Genomic DNA, 21,648 nt, shown 5'->3' with positions numbered 1-21,648 from the left:
CCCTTCTGGAATGAAAATGGAAGATTTTTCACAGTGTGAAAACAGTGCATTTCCCCTTACTTTTCTCAAAAATATAGACATTTCAGTAAAGCTGACATGTTCCCATGCTTGTTCTATTCTTGATAATTTTAATGGAAAAAACATTTCATCTTTTATTTGGTTTAAGAAGTGTGGACAAACACTTTAAGCACTATTCTATGACTAAAAATACCTGGTTTAGTTCTCATTTTTGCGCATGATTTTGTGTGGATCCTTGCTCTTGTCAGCCATACTGCATCATAAAATAGATTATTCCTGTTTGTAAAAGAGCTAACACAACAGGATTCTAATCTGAACTGCAATCTCCAATGTGAAATATGCTACATTGCTATTTTTAATGTTGAAATTGGAGAGTGTGCCTTATATGTGGTAGTGGCCACAGATGAAACAATTTTCAGTATAGTGCAAAGCATGCCGGAAATCAAATTCCCTATTCAAGACTGTTTTCTTCAAAAGAACCTTCTACTCAAAACATTACATTGTTTCTATAAGCATTTCATCATCCCCTGGGCTATGCTCCAAGAAATTATTTACGGAGTTATCTGTTTCTTCTTGATTTGGTTCTGAAATCAGTAACAAATCAGCAGCACTCAAAACCATGAAAAGCAAGTACTCCAAGGGGAATGACACCACCTGGCTGTGGAGCAGGTAAAATTATAATACAGTTTACCACTAGAAAACACATCAAACTGCCTAATACACAATTATCTGACTGATGCAATGAGGTCTGTAACATACTTAAAGAATAACCCAGGGCAAAAGGGAACAATGACATGGTTAAAAATATCTGTAGAAGAGTGAGATGAGTTAAGAAAAAAACCACAAAAACTTCCCAGAAAATCCTGTCCACCCTCCCGACTCCCAATCCTACCTGAATTATAACTAATGACCCTAAGCGTTTATGCACCCTTTTACTATACAGTTTAACTGTAGTTTTTTACAACACAAATAGATTTAGCTATAGCAAACTAAAGTCTACAGTAAAAGTGCATTTGCACTACTGACTTGCAGCTGAAGTCAGACCTCTCCCAGTCATGAATACTATCTCTGCTATTTATGTACCATTCAGGAACCCGAGCACGGACATTCACTAATTCAGCTACCACTCAGGACCTCCAAGAACGTCAGGGGCTGGCTATTCATCTCAGTAATTTGCTTTTTTATAAGTAGCTATACAACAAATTATATTTCAAATTCTTGTTCTTAAAATATCACACAGGTTACATAGCAATAAATGTATTCTTCAGGAAAAGAATACCTTGAATATGTGATTGCATAGTAAATTTGCAATGGATTAAATTTTATTGTGTTCGCTGAATAATTCTGAAAGGGAAAGTACATTAAATCAACATATATATTGTATTGTATATATTCATACTTTTGGGATAGCTCTGGAACTGAGATTTAAATATTCATATTTCAAAATAAAGGCAGCAAAACAAGTTCATACGTATGGAGAAAAAAAAATCCTTCTTCCCAGAAATTTATAAATTATTCCAGGAGATATTTGAAAAATAATCTTATAAGTATTGACAAATACCTGAGTTATTATTTTCATGGCTCAATAATCTAGCCAATAACATACCTTCCTTTCAAGTCAAAAGAAAAATACCAGCGAGGTTGAAGTCCTCTCCACCTTCCACGTACCAAGGAGACAACTGTTCCGGAGTCATCATGCATCCCCCATCTCTCCCACACATCTACAAATAGATGTAAAGTGGGGAGGATGGGAGAGGGAAAGGTAGCTTTTTCATGAAGGAGAAAGCACTTATCAAAACTATATATTACTATTATTTTTTTAAGTTGGTCATGTACCATACACTTTCCATTAGATCCATCTAATTGCAAACAATTTTAAAACCATGATAGGCTTGGCAACCATCCATCAGATACCAGGAGTTTATTATAGTGTTGTGGGTACTGTTTCTAAATGAGTAGCTGAAACATCTGAAATAAAAAAGAAAATCCCAGTCAATTTATTGGTATGTAGGTGTCCGAACCTCCAGGAACAGAACACACACTATTATAAAATTATGTTAATATATTAAAGCTTTTTGGCATGTGTTTTGAGAGTTACATTCCTTTCCATCTTAAGCGGCACTATTTTAGAAACACATCCAATAGTCACAAAAATATTTGCCATCCATCCAGCTGTAACACAACGGGCTTCTGTGGCCATGAGACCCTGCTGAGCAGCACAGGGCTGGAAGAAAGGGAACTGAAGAGGATTTTATTACCATAGGCACTTTTTATCATGGTTAGATGGCTCACTGTGTAGCCACTCTACTAAGGTTGCTGATGCATCGTTTGTTTTCCTGTGGTCTTCTGGACACTATTTCTGTTCAGAAAAATAAATATTTTCCACCACCTCCTTGTTAATGTTAAGCCACATCTCCACAGAGTGGCTGATAAGCTTTCCAGTATTTCAGAGACATGCTTAAGAGGTGCTGGGCTGAACTTGCTTGCTCATTTAAGGGCGGTACATAACATGGGAGGTGGATGGGCATGCAGGGATCCTCCTGACAAACCACACAGGGAGCCCATTGCTGCTGGATCTTCAGAGTTCACCTGCAGATGAGATGCTATGGGTTTCCACATTGTTCAGCAGAGGCAGCAGATGTGCAGATGCCTGCCTTGGAACAGCTCTGGCTTAAAGATCCATTTCCAGCACAAAGCTTTTGTCTCATACCCGTGGGAAAACATAGCACATTCAACGTCTCTGCATACCCTTAGTCTGGTGGAGACACCAATCCCACGCTGACTCCAGACTGTCTTCATAAACTGCCCAAGAGCCAGATCAGTTGTTCAAGTTTGTGAAGCAGCTTTTTTAGCAACATTAGCATGATCAAAGTCCAGAGCTAGATGCAGAAGCAGCAAAGTGATATATAAGAAGCTACAGATTTTAAACAGTAAACCATTCTGAAGCTTCTGCAATGTCTCCATGAAATTATAATAAATGTATTAAAACTCATAAACTTCACAATGTTGAATGTTCACTGCATATCCTTTCAGGGCTGCATTATTACCATGTTTTCTCACCTTCTTTCAAGGTCTACAACTATTTGCTAACTCATTATGCTTAATGAAAATCCAGATTATAGCATCTCAGCATTAGGTGGTCCCAAATTGAGTGATTCTGGCAACTCTAAATTAACAGCGAGCAAAGGAGCAGTGACTGCGCCTCCTCTCTCCCAACTACATCATTATACTGAACCATGAAGAATGAGAAAGCTCACACCAAAGACATCAATTTATGCTCAACTCTCACTCCATGTTTAAAATAGTTGAGGAAAGAACAAAAACATTGTTTGTTGAATACTGAATGGCCTCAAAATTAGCAGTAAGGTTTAAGACCATGCTATACTTCACTGAAACAATGAAAAGTTGTATGAACTATTCCTCAAATATGAAGCTAAAATTCTTTTTCCATTAAAAAAAAAGTTTAAAAAAAAAGTGAGGTAAGTTTTTCTATCTGGAAAACATCACATCTCCTAGGCTACAGCCTCACCACTTCAAGTCAAGGGACATAAAACAAGTCAAACAGGAATTAATGTATACCTTCTTCCTCAAAAAAAATCCCAAACCCAGAAACAAAGGAAAAAAATGGCTCATTTATTTTGCTCACAATTATGCAAACATGGTAACTGCAATGACAGAGCTATAGATTTTCTGTTTCTCTTACAAAACCAAGTGTTGGTGAAGAGTCTTTTCTTGTTTGAAACCCTTCTCACATTGTGACTGTGGCTAATGCTGTTTCTAAATTTTAGAGTAGCACTGATGTGGACTAAACTGAGAGTGATTAAAGCAAGACATGAATTAAAGCAAGACATGAAAAATGCACCAAATACAAATTCACCTAAACAGCATGTTAAAACACAGACCTTAGCAATAACACTTTCAAACCAAACCAAGTCACTATTCTCTGTGTTTTAAGGACGTTTACATAAAAGAATCAAATACATTTCCTTATTGCACAGATTCTTCTTACGTGTTAGAAGTATTGCCATGAAGAGAAAAAAAAGAAGAACCCCCAACCTATTACCATTTTAGGGAAATTCCTGTGTTTGGGAGCTCTGCTGCTGCAGACTGAGATTACCCTGGCTAATGTTTTTTCACCAGAAAATGTTTCCCACTTACAGTTTAATTGCAATTCACTCTGCAAGATTTGGCTTGCTCCTGATTTTGTGTTGGAGTGGTTAGTACTGTTGGAGACCTCTTTAAACCAGCTCTGCAAGTTGAAAAGATGCGTGCAGCCTGTCAGCTTCCAGAAAACTTAGTCTTAAGGCTAAATAACTTTGAGTAAAATAGCAAAAATTCTACCAAACTTTATTATATTGGAATAAATAGCTTTAAGAAACTGGTTAGTCTTATTCAAAGATGAGTATAGATAAATCAAACAACACATCTGATATGATTTTTATTATTCTTCCAGTTGTTTTCCATCTGTGTCCTTCCATGCTGACTCTCCAGAGCTAGGCTGAGTCTTCAGACAAATCCTGTCCTCTGGGTTGTGTTTTCCATCCTGACCTGGAATGAAACTGCTTCCTAATTTCTCCCTCATTGAAAGGTCTTCATCAGTGTAAACCCAGCTCTGGGCACTGTTCATCACACCCAGGCCTGTTCCTTATGCTAGTGAAGATTTACCTTCTTTTTTGCCACATTCAGGGTGCTTTTGGAATATCCTAGCGAGATGAACAGGCATTGCTCATCTGATTGTTTTGTTGATTACAGACCCAGAAAAAATGTACATGAAAATCCATACAGATTTTACAGCTGGATTGGGAGACTTCTCTGTTTAGCCTGCCAGCAATGGAGAATGTGCAACAACAAGGTTATATAAAAACTAATCATATTGGAATTTTATTATCCCTAATGTTTCCCCGTTGACTCACTTTTTCTTTTTCTTTTTTTTTTTTTTTTTTAATCTGACCTCTAGCTAAATTTCTCAACTTAGCAGCAACAACAGCCATAGTGCTGTGCCCTGTTGATTGCTAAGCAAAAAAAGCCCTCACCTCCCCACACTGCCCTGCCCATTTCTTCATGGTCAGGTTTCACTTTGGAGATGTAGGGTATACTACCTGCTATCAGGTCTTTACTGCTGAAAAAACATCATACAAAAGAGAGGGGCCAAACACCTGTACCTCTTACCTCTCATTCACTCATTCATCCACCTTTATTTTCTCAACTCCTTGCATAAGCACAGAAGCATTTTGTATGCCTTTAAAATAAATGTCCAGTGAGGCAATAAAGCTGTGGTATTATACCATGGACTTCCTTTCAGAACACCTTACTACTTAGTAAAAATGCAAAAAATTATTTTCCCTTAACGATGACAGCAGGATACACAAAACTGGTAAAAGGCATGGAAGAGGATGGCATGGAAGAAGAAAGTAATTTAGAAAAAGATGTGCTGCCTGCAATTTAATATTGTGTTGTTTATGGCAAAGCAGATGCTACAAGATACCTAACAGAGGTATAATGAGCAAGTCTCTTGATACACAGATTATGGGATTTTACCACAATCTTGAAGAAGTCAAAGGAGAAAAAAAAGCCTGAAGCTGGGAAGAGTATAATTAAAGAACACAATAGAGGAGTGATTTCAGGGAAGTGCGTGGGGAAGGCAGGCAGACAGATGGGGAGAGTGATGCTCTCCACTGCACAAAACAAAGGAGAAGGAAGTTTAAGAATACAAGTATTTTATTTTTAAACCTAATTAATGAAGCAAGGAGTAGAAGGAAATATGAATCCTCACAACCAACTTCACAGAATCACACAGAATTGTCTAGGTTGGAAAAGACCTTGAAGATCATCCAGTCCAACCATTAACCTAACACTGACAGTTCCGAACTACAGCATACCCCTAAGCGCTAAGTCAACCTTACTCTTAAACACATCCCGGGATGGGGACTCCACCACCTCCCTGGGTAGCCCATTCCAACGCCTAACAACCTGTTCTATAAAGAAATGCTTCTTAATATCTAGCCTAAACCTTCCCTGGCACAACTTGAGGCCATTACCTCTTGTCCTATCGCTTATTACTTGGTTAAAGAGACTCATCCCCAGCTCTCTGCAACCTTCTTTCAGGTAGTTGTAGAGGGCAATGAGGTCTCCCCTCAGCCTCCTCTTCTCCAGACTAAACAACCCCAGTTCCCTCAGCCGCTCCTCGTACGACATGTGCTCCAGACCCTTCACCAGCTTCGTTGCCCTTCTCTGGACACGCTCGAGTAATTCAATGTCCTTTTTGTAGCGAGGGGCCCAAAACTGAACACAGGAATCGAGGTGCGGCCTCACCAGTGCCGAGTACAGGGGTAAGATCACTTCCCTGTCCCTGCTGGCCACGCTATTTCTGATCCAAGCCAGGATGCCATTGGCCTTCTTGGCCACCTGGGCACACTGCTGGCTCATGTTCAGCCGGCTGTCAATCAACACCCCCAGGTCCCTCTCTGACTGGCAGCTCTCCAGCCCCTCCTCCCCAAGCCTGTAGCGCTGCTGGGGGTTGTTGTGGCCGAAGTGCAGCACCCGGCATTTGGCCTTATTGAAACTCCTACAGTTGGCCTTAGCCCATTGCTCCAGCCTGTCCAGGTCTCTCTGCAGAGCCTCCCTACCCTTGAGCAGATCAACACTCCCACCCAACTTGGTGTCATCTGCAAACTTACTGAGGGTGCACTCGATCCCCTCGTCTAGGTCATCAATAAAGATGTTAAACAGGAGTGGCCCCAAAACCGAGCCCTGGGGGACACCACTCGTGACCAGCTGCCAACGGGATTTAACTTGGTATGTGCTCTAACTGGAGATCCTTCTTGGTAAAAGCAAACAGCAAGAGAAGGCTGCTTGAGAGGCAGGTGGAAACCCTGGAGTAACACAAGCCAGCTCCACTGCTCAGAGTAACTCACAGGCACTCCTCAAACAGCAGCAGGGCAAGATGCAAGCTGGAGGCCTCCAGAGCAAACCAGCCCTCAGGTGGAGAAAAGAAGTTGCCAGTGTCTACTGACCAGAGTAGTGATATGGACACCACAGAGATCTTCTTGCTAAGTTAAATCCAGAATTAAAAAAAATAAAAATCTTCTCTGCATTTCCAGTTTTGCAGCCAGGCATCTATCTAGTTGCATGCTCTAATAGATTAAGCTTTTCTATTGCCATCCCAGAACCTCGTCTGGTATAAGAGTGGCCTCCATGGAAATGGGCAGAATGCAGCCCTGGAGAGACTGTCACCCCAAACACAGATTTGGGACTTTTATCAGCTGGGACTGTCATTTTCCTCATCCTACTGTGAAGATCGGTTTGAAGGTAACAGATTGTCCCTAAGTAAGTATGAACCACTGCGCCTTCTGCAAGCAGGAGGAGAATTTTTGACTCCTGGAGCAGTGGTGACTGTCACACTGTCCTGCTGTCAGCAGCACTGCTGCTATTTCAGTCAAAGCATAATTTGCTTCCGCCTGTTTCCCCATCCCTCACCCATACAGTCACAACTGCCTGAATAGAACAGAAAAAGTTAGTAAACAACTGCTACTGAGAAGTGGCAGATTAGTTTACATTATACTACAGTATACTTCAGTGGTTACTCTGTCTCCCTGCACAACATAGTGGGTCCTAATGTTTAATTCTTAGAGAGATACTTTTTTTTTTTAATGAACTTGTAATATTTACATCAGCTTTCAAAGAACCTTTGTGGCAAGAAGGTACATTTCCACTTAAAAACTTTTTTTCTAATGCTAAAAGCCATGCTACACACCCTTTAACGAGTGTCCCTAACCACAACAGAAGGACTGTCTGAATAATGCAAAATCAAATTAGATGTATATGAAAAACCTGATGTCCCATATCCAAACTGTATATAGGAAGTTTCAGATTTGTCTGTTTAATAACCTACTTGGATCTTTTAGATAACAGAATAGCAAAAGACGTGAACAAAATCACACCAATTCTGGTGGTTTGTTCCACAAAATTTACTTTAAAAGTCTTTCCATCGCATATACTCTCTAACTTCCACGTGACTTAACAAGCTGTCTAGAGGGAGTAACAAGAAAACTAAAGACTGATTTTTCTCTCGTTTCTCCGTTCACAGCTGAGATTTCCTCATTAGTTTTGTGATAAATGACTTCACATTTTTTACCACTTTCAGTGATACCACGAGCCATATTTTTTTTTCACAGAAACAGAGCAAAATATTAAAAAAAAATTAAATTAAAAAATTCACTAGAGAATTCACTACTGAGAATTATCTATGTGACTGAAATGTTCACAGCAAATAATTTGCAGTCAGAAATGGTTTTTCCGCCTGTTTGCTAATAGAAAACAAACTTAAACATGTATTTGAAATTGTTTAATAAACACTTTCTCGGAACAAATTTATGAAGATTCTGAAGACAAACTACCTGTTGTCAATACCAATCTGATTCCCTTTTCATTATTCATACTGCGACACTGTTCACTGAAAAGAGATTTATATCTGTATTTTATTTATCAAGAAGGATGCTCTTACTGATGATTAAACTGTAAAGACTTGAGGACATGAGAAATAAAGCCAAGTAACTCTACAGATACATTAAATCTAAAAGTAGTCTGTATATAAATAGAAGAATATTAATTTATTGAATTCCTACTTAAATATTTCATATATAAGTATTAATATTGACCATAGAGCCTCCTCTGTTTTTATCCTGACTTACTGACATTCCAACACTAAGTTATGAAAACTGGATTTGAAATGACTCATTGCACTGTTACTTCATTGTTATTTCAAACACAAAACCTTTAAAGCATTTCCTGAGTTTAATGGAAAAAATATATATGTAGAGAATGAATTTAAGTCAATGTTTTTTAAAAAAATCTGAAAAAAAATCATTAAAAATTAGATAGCATCATAACACAAAAAGCATCATAGATAGCTGCACCACTGAAGATTAGTAGAAGCCAGGACTCCCTAGTCACTGATATCAGTCCAGTGCTTTAGCAGCTCTATCACAGTAAAAATTCAGCCTGGATCAGGCACAAGTACATTTCTGTCACATTGGCCAGACTACATGGTATGAGGTTACCCATCCTACATTGACTCCAAAAATGAAAGATGATACCTGATCTGGCCTGAAATCTGCTGGAGATGTTACCCTTTCAAATATGTGTTAGTAAACTTATATTGGTATGTTACTTTCTGATACCTCTACAGTAGTTTTTGGTCTCCCTGCTGTTATCTTGACTCCATGACCAAAGTAATGATTCAGAAGGTAGGTAATACATGATCCAACAGCCAGAAGCTGAAAATAGCAAAATTGAGTCTTGAAACAAAGCACAAATTTTCATCAGTGAGTATAGCTAACTGCTATAACAATCTTGCCAAATAGTGTGCTGACCATTCCTCTACAAAAATTAAAGTCTGATGTGTTTTAAAGCATATACAGACATATGCAGTATATTACTGCTTTCCTGTTTTGTTGGGGTTTTTTTTCTCCTCCTTCAGGGATGTAATTTTTTACAGTAAATATTCAAGCCTTCATTAACTTTTCATGTTCATATTGAAAGTGAAGCAATCCACAGGCCACAGGCTGAAACCCACTTCTCTAATTTATTCACAAGTACTGGATTTGATCAGTTGATTACTGTATGGAACTTAATTACCCATATTAAGCCTGAAGTTAGATGACATGCTCAAGCAGTCCCCTGCTTGCCACTAAATCTGAATAAAAGAATCAAAGAAATTAAAGAATCTCATGAGTTCCACAAGAGTGAGTCCCAGCTGCATATCTTCTCCTGCCCATTTAATACAACTGGTATGTCTCCAGCAGTAAAGTTTCCAACTTTTGGTGGTAAGTGATAATCTCAGTTTTATTTGCTGTCCATTTTTCAGGTTGTATTTCTCCTTTGCTTCCACTGCCCTAATCAGCTCCTCCTTTCTTTGTTTATGCCTGACACATATATCGTAATCACACAACTTTAATCACTCCCTAGCTCAACTACTGAGCTCTTTCACTGCTCCTACAAATCAGTCCTTTGAGCTTTGTTTCTTCCCTGAACTCATTAGTTTGCCAAAAACTTTCAGGCCAATACATGCCCAGCTAAGAGCTCCCATTTCAAATCTGTCTCAGTGTAGGTAAAACATGCAGTTCATTTCGGGTTTGGGCGAAGAGCTGTAGATGAAAATTCCCTGAAATATAGGAAAGGTCGATTCCCTCTTTTTTGAGCTTTCATGGGTGTAGTAAACAGCTGTAGAAAGCAGCCTTGTAGCAAAGAGGGAAAATAAAACAACTTCTTAAAATAAAGAAGGGATCAAATTTTGCTCACACTTACATAAAGGGTAACTGCAAACTTCAGAACATGGTTCGGTGCTACTTACTGAACTTAGGTCGTTTCCTGCCAGAAGCAGTTCAGCATCACAGCAAAGTTATTTCAACAGTCAAACATGAACAGCTTTCAAAAATGTCTCTCTTGCTGATGGTTTATAAAAAAAGTTTGAAATCAAGATCACCCATCAAATAAGAGTATAAACATATATATATAAACTTCTCTCTCGCAGCATGTAAAAAAAAAAAAAAAGGTCATTTTTCAATATTTCTATTTGGGAAAAACAAAAACAGCATAAGAAATTACGCTGAGTTAAAAGATTGAAACCAGATCTAAGTTCTTTTTATTGCCACTAGACATAGAACATGCCAGGAAATGGGCGCTGTTGTTTCTAAGCTCTTAATCAAATAAAACACAGCTTTCCCAGTCAATAATGTATACTGCATTAACTATAGATAATCGACTAGAAGACACCTCAATTAAGAATATCCTCAACTGCCACTTAAGATTTGGAGCATGATGCATGGAGATCCAATAAACAATTCTACTGCAAGTAAACAATCTTACTGTTCCTCTTCCTAAATATGAAGGGTGACAGAAACTGCAGTCACCCTTCCTACTACAGACTCAAGTCATTCAGCCTCCAGGCTCCTCCAAGAAACATGAAAATAGCTATTCTTGATCTCCTACATGTTTCAGGAGACAGCTCTGCTTCCTTCATTCCCTCCTGAGATGAGGAAAACATACTGGAGGTTGGGATACCGATGTGAAAGCAGCCAGTTTTGATGTCTGAGTGAAGAACAAACCCTCACACTGCATTACTGAGATCTACAGCAGCTGAGGGTCTCCAAAATGTGGGGCACCCCTCCAAATAGTAATTCATTTGGAAATATGTGTTGCCACCACACCAGGAACAGTTGTAAACTCACAGAAAAAAAGTCTTGCTAATATTTTCCCATCACAGTTGCTACTGTACTGGTTTTAATCAGGCAGATGGTTGGTTCATGCTGCCATTCAAACAAAATAATGGAGAGAAAAAGCTAATCCCCATGTCACTACATGACCAGACCCCACAGCAGTGAAGCGGTTTCTCAGACAGCAGGCCCTCTCCTCTGCCATCCATACCTTTTGCTGCCTGGCAGGGTTGCAGGTACGTGGGAGAACAGCCAGCCAGCTGGGATTCGCACAGCACGCCACAGCAATGCTTCCCATGCCCGCAAATCCACTGCTAACAACTCACATCAGAGCACTGAGAAAGATGTAAGACCTTGGACTAAAGTCACAGGCAAGAACCAAGCTATCAGCAGAAAAAAATGTACAGCATTGTTTTGAAAAATGTCAAAAGAAAAAAAAGAGGAAAAAAAAAGTGGGAAATCTGAGCTTCCACATCTTTTCTAACTAACAGGGAGACTCGAGTGTATGCTCTTCATGACAATTTGAAATTGCTTAAGAAATGCTTACACAAAACTGCAAGAGTTATGAAGCATAAGCAAGCTTCCTCACTGTAATCAAACTGGCAAGATCTTAAATTTCAATATGACACATTTATTGTAAATTTATAGTAATGTCCACCTGCCCAATAGCAAGAATGCAAAACTTAAGAATCTGTTATCCTTTGCTGAAATTTCACTTGCTGATTAACAAATAGCAGGGTGTCTATTAGTCAAAGGAAAAGCACGCTGATCCTCTAAGAAATAAGGCCTCCCCCACAGACCACCCATACCTATAAACACAGTCAGGAAAGGGCCTCAGAAAAAAGATGATGTTCCACAAGCAATGCAGTTTTTCACCCTTTAAAATTCATGGCAAAATAAAAATTGTTCATTAATACTTCTTTAAAGCCTGGAAAATATATGTACGTCTGGATGATGCTCTTAGTCATATGGTTTAGTTTTAGGTAGTCCTGCAAAGGACAAGGAGTTGGAATCTATGATCCTTAAGGGTCCCTTCCAACTTGAGACATTCTATGATTCTACGATGTGTCTTAATATGCATATACACATACACACACATATATGTATAAGATGACACACGTGTATGCAAAGAGTATGCACGTACGCACGCCAGCTATGTGTCTTGCCACTATTACTCCCATTACAGATAATGTGACAAGACCACTGCTTAGGGCTTATTTGGTTCTCCTTGTAGGACAAATGCCAAGTACAGCATCAAGGCTGTTATGCCACTCACCTCTTCCCTGTCTGCAGATGACCAAAAGGGGTACAGAGAAAGCTGGAGAGATTTCCTTAAGTCTACTCAGCCACAACTGAGCTTCAATCTTGACCTAGAAACACACCCAGTGTCTTCACGGAGACTGACTTCCTACTGTTCCTACATCTTCAGGTCTGGGTAATTAACAGTCAGTGCATTAGTTCAATTAGTTTCAAATTACATCTTTTAAAAACTCACTGAGAATTACAGCAACTAAGCCATGCTAATTAAATATTGAAGCAATAAGTGGAAATAAGCACCAGGAGAGGTTTTTCTGTGCCCTACTCCCAATACACAAAGGATTTAAGGGCATTTACTGAAACTCATTAATTGGATCTGTGAGCTTCTGCCTGACCCTTAATTTTTCTTTAATATATTTAGGCTGTGTAAAATATGTATAAACACATACTACTGAAAATGGCTGTATAAAGGTTTCCTTAGAAAAAACAAACCAGTGAAACCTTCTCTAAAATGTCAAAAAACTTCATTGCTGTGTAACTAATGTAGGAAAAAACCCCATTTGACAATAGTAACATACCATCTCAAAGCAATATAGAAACACTCTATTACCAGCGTGCACAATATATAGCAAAAAAGCACTCCTCCAAAAATAGTACCATAATTTTTCTCACAATAACCTGAATACATGCGATATTACAGTAGCCCACAAGTGTAAGAGTGAGGAATATATATGATGAAAAATGAATCAGATGGGTAATTTGACCATAAGCAGAGAAACAGTGTGGATAAAAAACATCAGTGAAAGGGAAAGATGGGATGGAATTTTTTTTCATAAATATTTATGGCATCAGTGATGATCATTACTCTGTCTGGTGACCCAGCAAAGGAAAAAAGTATTAGATTGCCTATCTCTTGTCATCACGTCAAGGGAAATCCTGTCTGAAAAGCAGAGCTCCTTGTGCTCTGCCCCCACCGTCCTCTACCCCTCAGGGCTCTGCAGCACCGGCTTCCCCCTTCCCCCTCCATGCCCCCAAGGCAGCGGATGGGCAAGAGGCAGCTTGTGGGGTGAGTGGCTCCAAACACAGCTGCCCAAGCTGGTACCAAGGGAGCAGGTAAGATGGGTATCAGGCCAAAGGAGCAGAGAACTTCAGCTCACAACACCATGTTTCTCTTCTTGGTGGCACTCATTGCTGTCTCGCTCCTCTCACTCTTTAATGACTTTCTCAGACATGCAGGAATGAGTTACCTTTGGAACCTTGAATTAATCTGGCTAAGCTTGGTAACGTCCAAAAATATTAAAGGAAACCGAGCACTTAAAAATGTAAGTGCCTTTTTTTTTTTTTTTGAAACCAAGCTAAAACACATCACAGCTTCATAACAACAGCTCCCAGTGCCTCCGTGGCCCCCAACAACCACTGCTGCAGCCCAGGTAGCATCAGTGTTATTTCATCACAGGTAAAACTCTGCCACAACTTTAAAAGGTGTTCTGGACAAGAAAGGGGGTATGGTGACATCTGCCTGTTCCCAGAGCTGACACATCCATGGGTGGCTCAGGGAGCTTCCCTCAGTTACAGAGAAGTTGCATGAGATGTTTTCTGCCCTTTAATCCAGGGATCATTAAAGTCAGCAAGGATGCTGCCTTTAAAATCACTGCGAGCAGGACTCACCACCTGTCTCGTCTTCCCCTTATTCTGCATCGCACCAGTGTAATTGTTCAGGAGAGAGGAGAGATCTACAGCAGCTAAACTCCTAGGACAGACCAACTGATCTGGTTACGCAGTTCAAGACAGCTTGAAGGCTTTGTTAGAAACCAACAAGGAAAGATGTGCTAAGGAAGTAAACAAAGAGGAAGGATGTTTTCACATCGCTTCCTTTTTCTCATTACAAGCTTAATTTTAAAAAAAACTACAGTTGCAAATACGTGCCCAACTCTCACAGATGTTCAATAGGAAAAAGACAATAACCAACACTCAAGCCTTTGAAAGTTTATCTTGCACAGAGTTTATTTAAACAAAGGTGATATTCGGCCCTAAGCAGATAAAAAGGCTCAGGTAAGCAACAGGGATGCCATATTCCATTATCTGAGAGTCTCAGCCAGCAGCCCGAGTGCTTAAAGCACTGCTGCAAGAACAAGATACAACACTGACATATGGTCTACTACAGAGTATTGTCTTGAAAATGAGTTTAACTATAATCCCTCGAGTTTGTGTCATTTGCAGAGCAGGTTGCGACACACATCTCACAAAAAAAAAAAAAAAAAAAAAAAGCAATGCTTAGATTCTGCTTTTTATTGCCCATCTTCACAAACATGATGAGTTCAAAGTCTATGTTGAACATGGATATCTTCATCTGGCCCTGCACTTTAGAATGACTTCATATCGTCAAGCTATTTTTTGCCCTAAATGATGCTCTGATTAGTTGCCCTTTATTACTTACGAGTAAAATTGCAGCTGACCATTAAAAATGCATTTGTGGTATCCTTCAGATTCTCCAGGGTCAGCTGAAATAAAAACATCCCTGCCAAGTGATTTCACAGCCTGCTGTCTGAGCAACAAGAACATTTTTTAATGTTTTAAAAACATTCCCCATATTTCTGAAATTAACCACTCTCACAACAAAAAAAACTTGACTGAAAAAGTCACAACAAAAATGGGGAGCGAGAGGGGAAGTTAAGCAGGAATGTAAGGAGATGCTGGAGGCAAGCACTTCTTGGATGGTTCATCTGCTGGGGTCTTTCAAGTCTTGGACTGCAGTAATTCCCCTAAGATTTTCTGAAAGCAAACACAAACCATCCTCATCAGGAATTTCCCATCTCCCATGTTCATCACAGCCACCCAGCCTCCTAAAATTAGGGTCCAGTTTCTGGCTCTGCTCCAGACTGCCTTTGCCACCTCTGCATTTCAGCTCCCATCTGTGAAGCCTCCTCCGGGCAGCGGGCTCAGGCCAGCCATGAGCTCTGGGTGGGCACCTACCAACTCCCCAGCATCACAGGCTCTGCTTACAGTGGCAGCCTCCGGACAAAAGCAAAAATAATTATGACCATATGAGAGTTTCCATCCCATTTTCATAAGCCTGCAAGTGTAGTTCTTGGGTTGTTTTTTTGCCTTTTAAAATAAGCCAGTATTTCTCTGGCATAAATAGAGATAAAAAGCAATCATGTAAGGGCTTGTGCAGCTCCAAAACCAAGGATAATTGCAAAACACAAGCCTTACCTCACCACTGTTTGCTTTACTGTGCATTTTGCAACTGTGGCCACAGACAAATTGGTGCCTGCTATCTACATTAAGTTTTGATCTCTCCTCTTATTTGCTGTATTAATGTTCCTCTTTTTTTTTTTTTTTTTTTAACAATACATCAACTAAATGTCAACCCTTTCAACCCTTTTTTTTTTTTCCCCAAACTTTTATGTTTACACTTGCATGTCCATGGCAACTACTTCACAGCTAGTAGATATCTGGGACTCTGAGAAGAATCTGGGTGTTCCATTTCACCTTTTCTCACTGACCTATGTTATGACTAAAAATTACTGATTTCAATTAAGCCCTTTATTATTATTCAGCAGAACTTATTCCTCTTATTTGCCTTTTTTTTTTTCAAATTTATTATATTTCTTTTCCCCAAAAACTGTTACTATGCTTCAATAACTAACTTTAAGGATATTCCCTTGTCAGAAATTAAACTGCAGAGCTTTGTGGTTATTTCTGAGTGCTGTCAGATTAAATTTAATATTAAATTAAAAGCTGTTTCGCAATGTCAAAAAGAATGTTCTGTATAATAATCTGCCTTCTGATGGTAATTTTGTCTAATTAATGCCACCTTTTCATGCAGTCTTTTGTGTTCTGAAGTTTATTCCGTACTCCCACATGGAAAATGAGATCATTCAGCATGTGGAGGCATTTACAGAACACAGCTCACTACTACCCATTGAATCAATAAAATACTGAAAGGAAAGGAAAATTATTTTTACATATCAACTGAATTTTCCCTTTAAGCAGTAACAGTGTTCTCATTCAAAAGACAGCAAAGGGGATGACGGTAGCTAGTGTTAGAGATCACCACCCTTCACATGTGCTTGTTACAGTGCTTGGTCGAAGGCAAGGGGGCAGGCTCACTCCCCAAAACTACAGCCATGTCAGCATACCCACTCTTTATCCAGTTTATCCTCACTAAATCCATCAGTGGAAGATAATCCACACCACACCAAGGGACAAACACAAATCTACCCAAATCCAGGCAAAACGTTTTAAATCCATGCAGGGCAGCCACATCCACAGTACTCAGCATGAGCCCCAAACGGCTTGGAAGTAGGACAGAAGACCTCATGCTGTCTCCTGATTCCCCATCATGCAGGCGCAAGGTACAACAGAGCATGTCCCACCCTATCCACTTTGCTCCACGCTTTTCCTTGCAGAAACCATACTATGCTATAGATCTAGATAACAGTCACTGCAATGGTAAAAGTCTCTGTTAATAGTTAATAATCTTGTATTTTTAGTTTGGGAGTCTTAGATTGTTTTAAAGTCACTTGCTTTAAACCTGGGAGCAATTAAAACCTGTTAAAGCTTTAGCAAGATCAGAGTTGGAAGATTTTGGAAATCTCTGTATTTACTTGTATTATGTTTCAGACACATAGCTAAACTGCTTGAAAAATAACGTCTAAAGAAAGTCCAATTCATTCTGTTCCACTCTGTTTCTCTTGTTTCCAAACAGAAACCTGGCGTTTCCCCTCCTTTCCCTAATTTAGCAGGCAGCACCAGAGAAACCGTGTGATAGCCAGATTCTGATCTATCACAGACAGGTGTAACTCTGAAACCCCAGGAGTCGCTTAAGGGTTACACCGTGCAGTGAGTCTATGGGCCAGGTCAGTTCCTGTGCATGTCAGTTTGCATGAGCATGTTCAGTGGGCATCTCCAAAACTGAGGGTCCCTTCAGTTTTAAAAGTACCACCCAGCAGAACTTGTAACACCTTTTTTGTACATTATAGATCTGCTGGTGACTCAAAGTTGATGATCAGTAATAGCAGACAAAGTTTTCAAAAACCAAAATACACATGTCCCTTCTAGGAAAGAAGAAGCAAGAAATAGCAAGAAGTAGCAAGAAATAAATGCAAAACTGGAACAAAATTAAATCAGCATCTTGAAAATAGTTACAACACAAGTTTCTCAAAAGGACCAGAACATTTCCTGTTGAAATGATTCCTGCTTAAAGAATTTTTCTCCTGGTATTTGTTTCCTCTTGTATTCTCCTCTCTCCAACACATCCTCCTCTGGGACTATGGGACTTGATGACATCCATCTATGACTCGAGCAGAGAGAGAGGACAGGATTCCCAACACTGTGTTTGGAAGGAGATAAGGAGAAAGTGTAGGAAACTGCTTTTACTCTGGTTTATCCAGATGTCTTCTTAGCGTGGTGACCAGGAGTCCAGGAGAGACCTCTCCAAAGGTAGCAAATGCATCATACTTCCTTTTACAGGTCCACTAGCCCACAAGTTTTACAAGCATAAACCAGGACGTGTGGTTTGCACAATTTTTCCCACACAGAGGCATGTAAAGAGAACAACACAATGTACAAAGGGGTCAGAGCTCAAATCCCACACAGAGTGCAAAGATGCAACCATCTTCTCTTCTCCCTTTGAAATGCAGCACTGCTACAAGCATCAGTTGTCACAACTATTTTTTTAGCAATGCAGAACCTGACACATGCAGAATAGGAGTTAGTCTATTACTTCAAGAAGGACAGCACACAGGTGGAATGGAGAAGAAAGCCAGGGGAGCCTTTCAACAGCTAAATACATTTTACATGGTTCCTTTTTGTTCTTCCAAACAACTCCAAGCACAGTGACACTGTCCAGCCAGCAAGACTATCCTTCCTCCATGGTGCCAAAGGACCTGGCTAAATGCAAAATAAAAAGCAGCCTGAGTGTGATTTTTTTTTTTTTTTTTAATCATGTGCCAAGTATGACACCAGCCTTGTGCACAGGAAGCATCTGGACACACTGGAAAGAATTTCCTGACTCGCTGCAAGTAACAAGCGCCGCTAACAGCTTCTTTCCATCAGCTACAGAAGAGCAAATTGCTGCCATTCCACTTCCCTTTGAAGAAAAGGGGAAAAAACCCTCAGTATTCTACCTAAAACAGACAAACCCCAAAAAGGTAGTAGAATGCATTCTGAGGTTTTTTGGTTTGGTTTGTAAACACGGACTTCCACGATACCAGGATTTAGCCTGAACTGCTCAGCTATAAGAAGACAGACTTGGAAAGCAAATCCTTACTAGAATGCCAAAGGAGTAAGATATTCTATTTATCTTCCAAAATAAAACTCCTGAAAAGGTTATTGCACAAGAACAAACAAAAGACCAGGTAAAGGAAACACAGCACGGTCCTAGCTCAAGGAAAAAATACGCAATTTAATCTTTAATAAGTTTTCCCCACAAAGCAAAGCCCATCTGTCTAAATTTCTCTTAAATGGCACTGGCTTTGAAGAATAAATCCACAGCAAGAAGATGATAAAAAAAGCCTCAATTTTCTGCCTTCAGGACCTTATGGTCCTTAGTAATGCCATGAATATCTGACCATAACAGATTATTTTTTTCCCCTTATGCCCAGAATTTCATTAGTTTTTCGCAAACTATTTTTATTAACCTCACAGCAAATAGCAGTTGTTAGAGAAGTAACATGAAGACCCACCTGAATCCTCTGAAGCGGGGAAAATAGGCAAGAAGAAAGAGGTAAGAGGCTCAGTGGGAAAACACAAGTAGACAGAGGTGGCTGAAACAACTGGTAATGTTTAGAAAACAAATACAATTAGTAATGACCTGTAAAAAATGTGATCATAACCTTTCCAAAAGATGAAGAAAGAGGGAAGCGTAAAAATTAAAAGTTTCCTCTCTTGGGCTATGGGAGGATCCTGAAAAGCTGAAATACCCATTGTGGGTTTTGTTTGTTTGTTTGTTCGTTTAATTACTTATTCTTTAATTACTCATTCCTGGCAAATGGAGTGAAACTTTTTGTGCTAGAAGTAGTTCCCCAGGATATGATTTTCTTTCCACATGAGCTCTGGCTCTGCCATGCTCCACCTGAACTCCTAGTAGCTCTGGACCAGCTGGCTGCAGCCTGATGTCATCTTCCCTTTGGTGCTCCACCAGTGCGTGGAGAGGGCTCTGACGGGATGTCCACATAAGCCCGGCCTCAGATGGCATTCACCACATAGTTCTCAAGTAGGTAAGAGCACTCAACCCTTTCTATCATAGTCTTGCAGCTGCAAAGCTCCCCATGGGTCAAGAGGTAGAGAGAAAAGTTTCAGTCAAGAAAATTGGACCAACTTCCAGAGCTCTTCAGAGTCATGTGCCATCCTCCCCGACTACAGTAGAACCCACACTGTCCAACTGAAGCACCAGGGCTGCAACCTGTATCTCAGTGAAGCACTAAACTCCATCCAGCGGAGCACAAACCACCCTTGAGCAGTGTCTGCCATAAACAAACGCTGAACACTGCTCTCAGACATGTTGATGTGACCAACATCCTACTGCACATCTCAGCCCAAAGGGTTACTAACATGATGAGATAAAGTCCAGATTTCTGGCATAAAACTACAACCTCTTGCGGGGACTAAAGCTCTGATCCACCTACTTGCTACTATCCACCTACATGCTACTTAACCTGTGCCAGACTTAGACCCCAGCACACAGAGCACTGCTGGATGTGCTATTCAGGGGGGTATTAATGAGATGTAGAGGCCATAGAGTGTAAGAAGCTGTGAAGTGGTGTATCCACCAGCTGAGTAAATGAGTAGCTGATGATCAGAAATACAATTACTCTCCCTGAAGTAACTGCGGATGGTCCCACCATCTGTGAAAATATGTAATAGTTTCTGGATTCCTATTAAACTTTGCTCCTTGTGACTTCTGTGGGATGAGTTTCAGAGGTTACACATAATGTAAAAATTAAAAAAAAAAAAAATAAATCCTTTCAGCAGGCTTATTACTCACTGATCTTCTACTCTGCCGAGAGACCCCAGTTCTTGAATAATAAAGCAAGGGTGAACATAATAGTCTCATTCATTTCCTCTGACGTACAGAATAGGAAGCAGAAGAAATGCTGACTGAAGTCACCTTCAGAGTTTTAAACCATTTAATGATGCCATATAAAACTCAAATACCTGCCCCTGTGATATTCATTCAAGGAAATTTTCCATTAATTCCACCCTTTGTTTCCCTGTTCAGCTGTACAAGTAAAGCTAATTTGTAAACGCTTGAAGTTCTAGGCAAGTGCACATTTTCTGTCAGCTTCACAGGCCAAGGAAGTGCACATACACAGATCATGGTGTTTCAAAGGTCCTACACAAAAAAAGGCCCTGCCATCCTTCAGACCTGTGCTGTGTTCCTGGCTCCTGCTTCCCAGCACTGAAGGCATTTCCCAGAGCAGACAAGACCCCACAGCAGGTTTGTGGTCTTATGGGAAACAATTGCTACTGCACTAGAGATGACTGAGAAATCAGCTCTTCTAGGCTACCCCAAGAAAGGCAGAAAGGTAACAAATAGGCATGTTCTTCAGAAAATACCACTGTTCTGCAAGAAATACTTTGTCCCAAATGGTCTCCCATGCATCTGTTTGAGAAACAAAACAGAACAAAAAAAAAGAAAAACCTGACACTGAAGTCCGATTTCAAAACTGATTCTGTAAAACAGAAAAGTGGTATTAAATTTCAGTGTATGTACAGTTCTGGTGTTTAGAAGAACACTTTCCTTATCACACTGTCCTTCACAGTTGGCCAACATTTCAAATACTTACTTTTTAACAACTCTTTGCATTCCAAAAAGGCTCCAAACTCTTTATATTACTGAAAAAAAACCAACAAACTAGTAGATTAAGGTATTTAATGGATTTCCTGAATGGACAGAAGGAAAATAATAAAAAAAATGAAGTCTTAATTCAGCCTGCCTTTTCACGTGGGTTTTTCTAGGTTTGTTTTTGTTTTTTTTAACTGACATGCACTTTACCTATTTTTTTGCTTTCTTCTCTTCAAACAGGGTGAAGCTCTATTGTCTCCAGCTGATCATGACTTTGAAATGACAGCTCAAAACAAAACACACCTGGAATAAAAGCATTAAACAAATCTTCACACTGTCTGGCATTTTCTTCCCCATTTCCTCCTGAAA

At 39.8% G+C, this 21,648-nt stretch overlaps 1 protein-coding gene and 1 long non-coding RNA gene across 3 annotated transcripts in view; both read right to left on the bottom strand.

The window, feature by feature from the left end:
* The window catches only part of LOC141928116 (putative acyl-CoA dehydrogenase 6), a 96,406-nt gene that overhangs the window by 45,755 nt on the left and 29,003 nt on the right, over window positions 1–21,648 (bottom strand). The window lies entirely within an intron of this gene.
* Window positions 14,467–21,585, bottom strand: LOC141933922 (uncharacterized). The gene is made up of 2 exons (XR_012626248.1): window positions 21,490–21,585; window positions 14,467–15,260 (listed from the first exon to the last, which is right to left on the bottom strand). It is a non-coding gene; the product is annotated as an uncharacterized LOC141933922 (long non-coding RNA).

This window comes from Strix aluco, chromosome 1 (genome assembly GCF_031877795.1).
Source record: "Strix aluco isolate bStrAlu1 chromosome 1, bStrAlu1.hap1, whole genome shotgun sequence".
Taxonomy (NCBI): Eukaryota; Metazoa; Chordata; class Aves; order Strigiformes; family Strigidae; genus Strix; species Strix aluco.
Note: the sequence above shows the minus strand (reverse complement) of the source record. Positions and strands in the feature narration are given on the sequence as shown.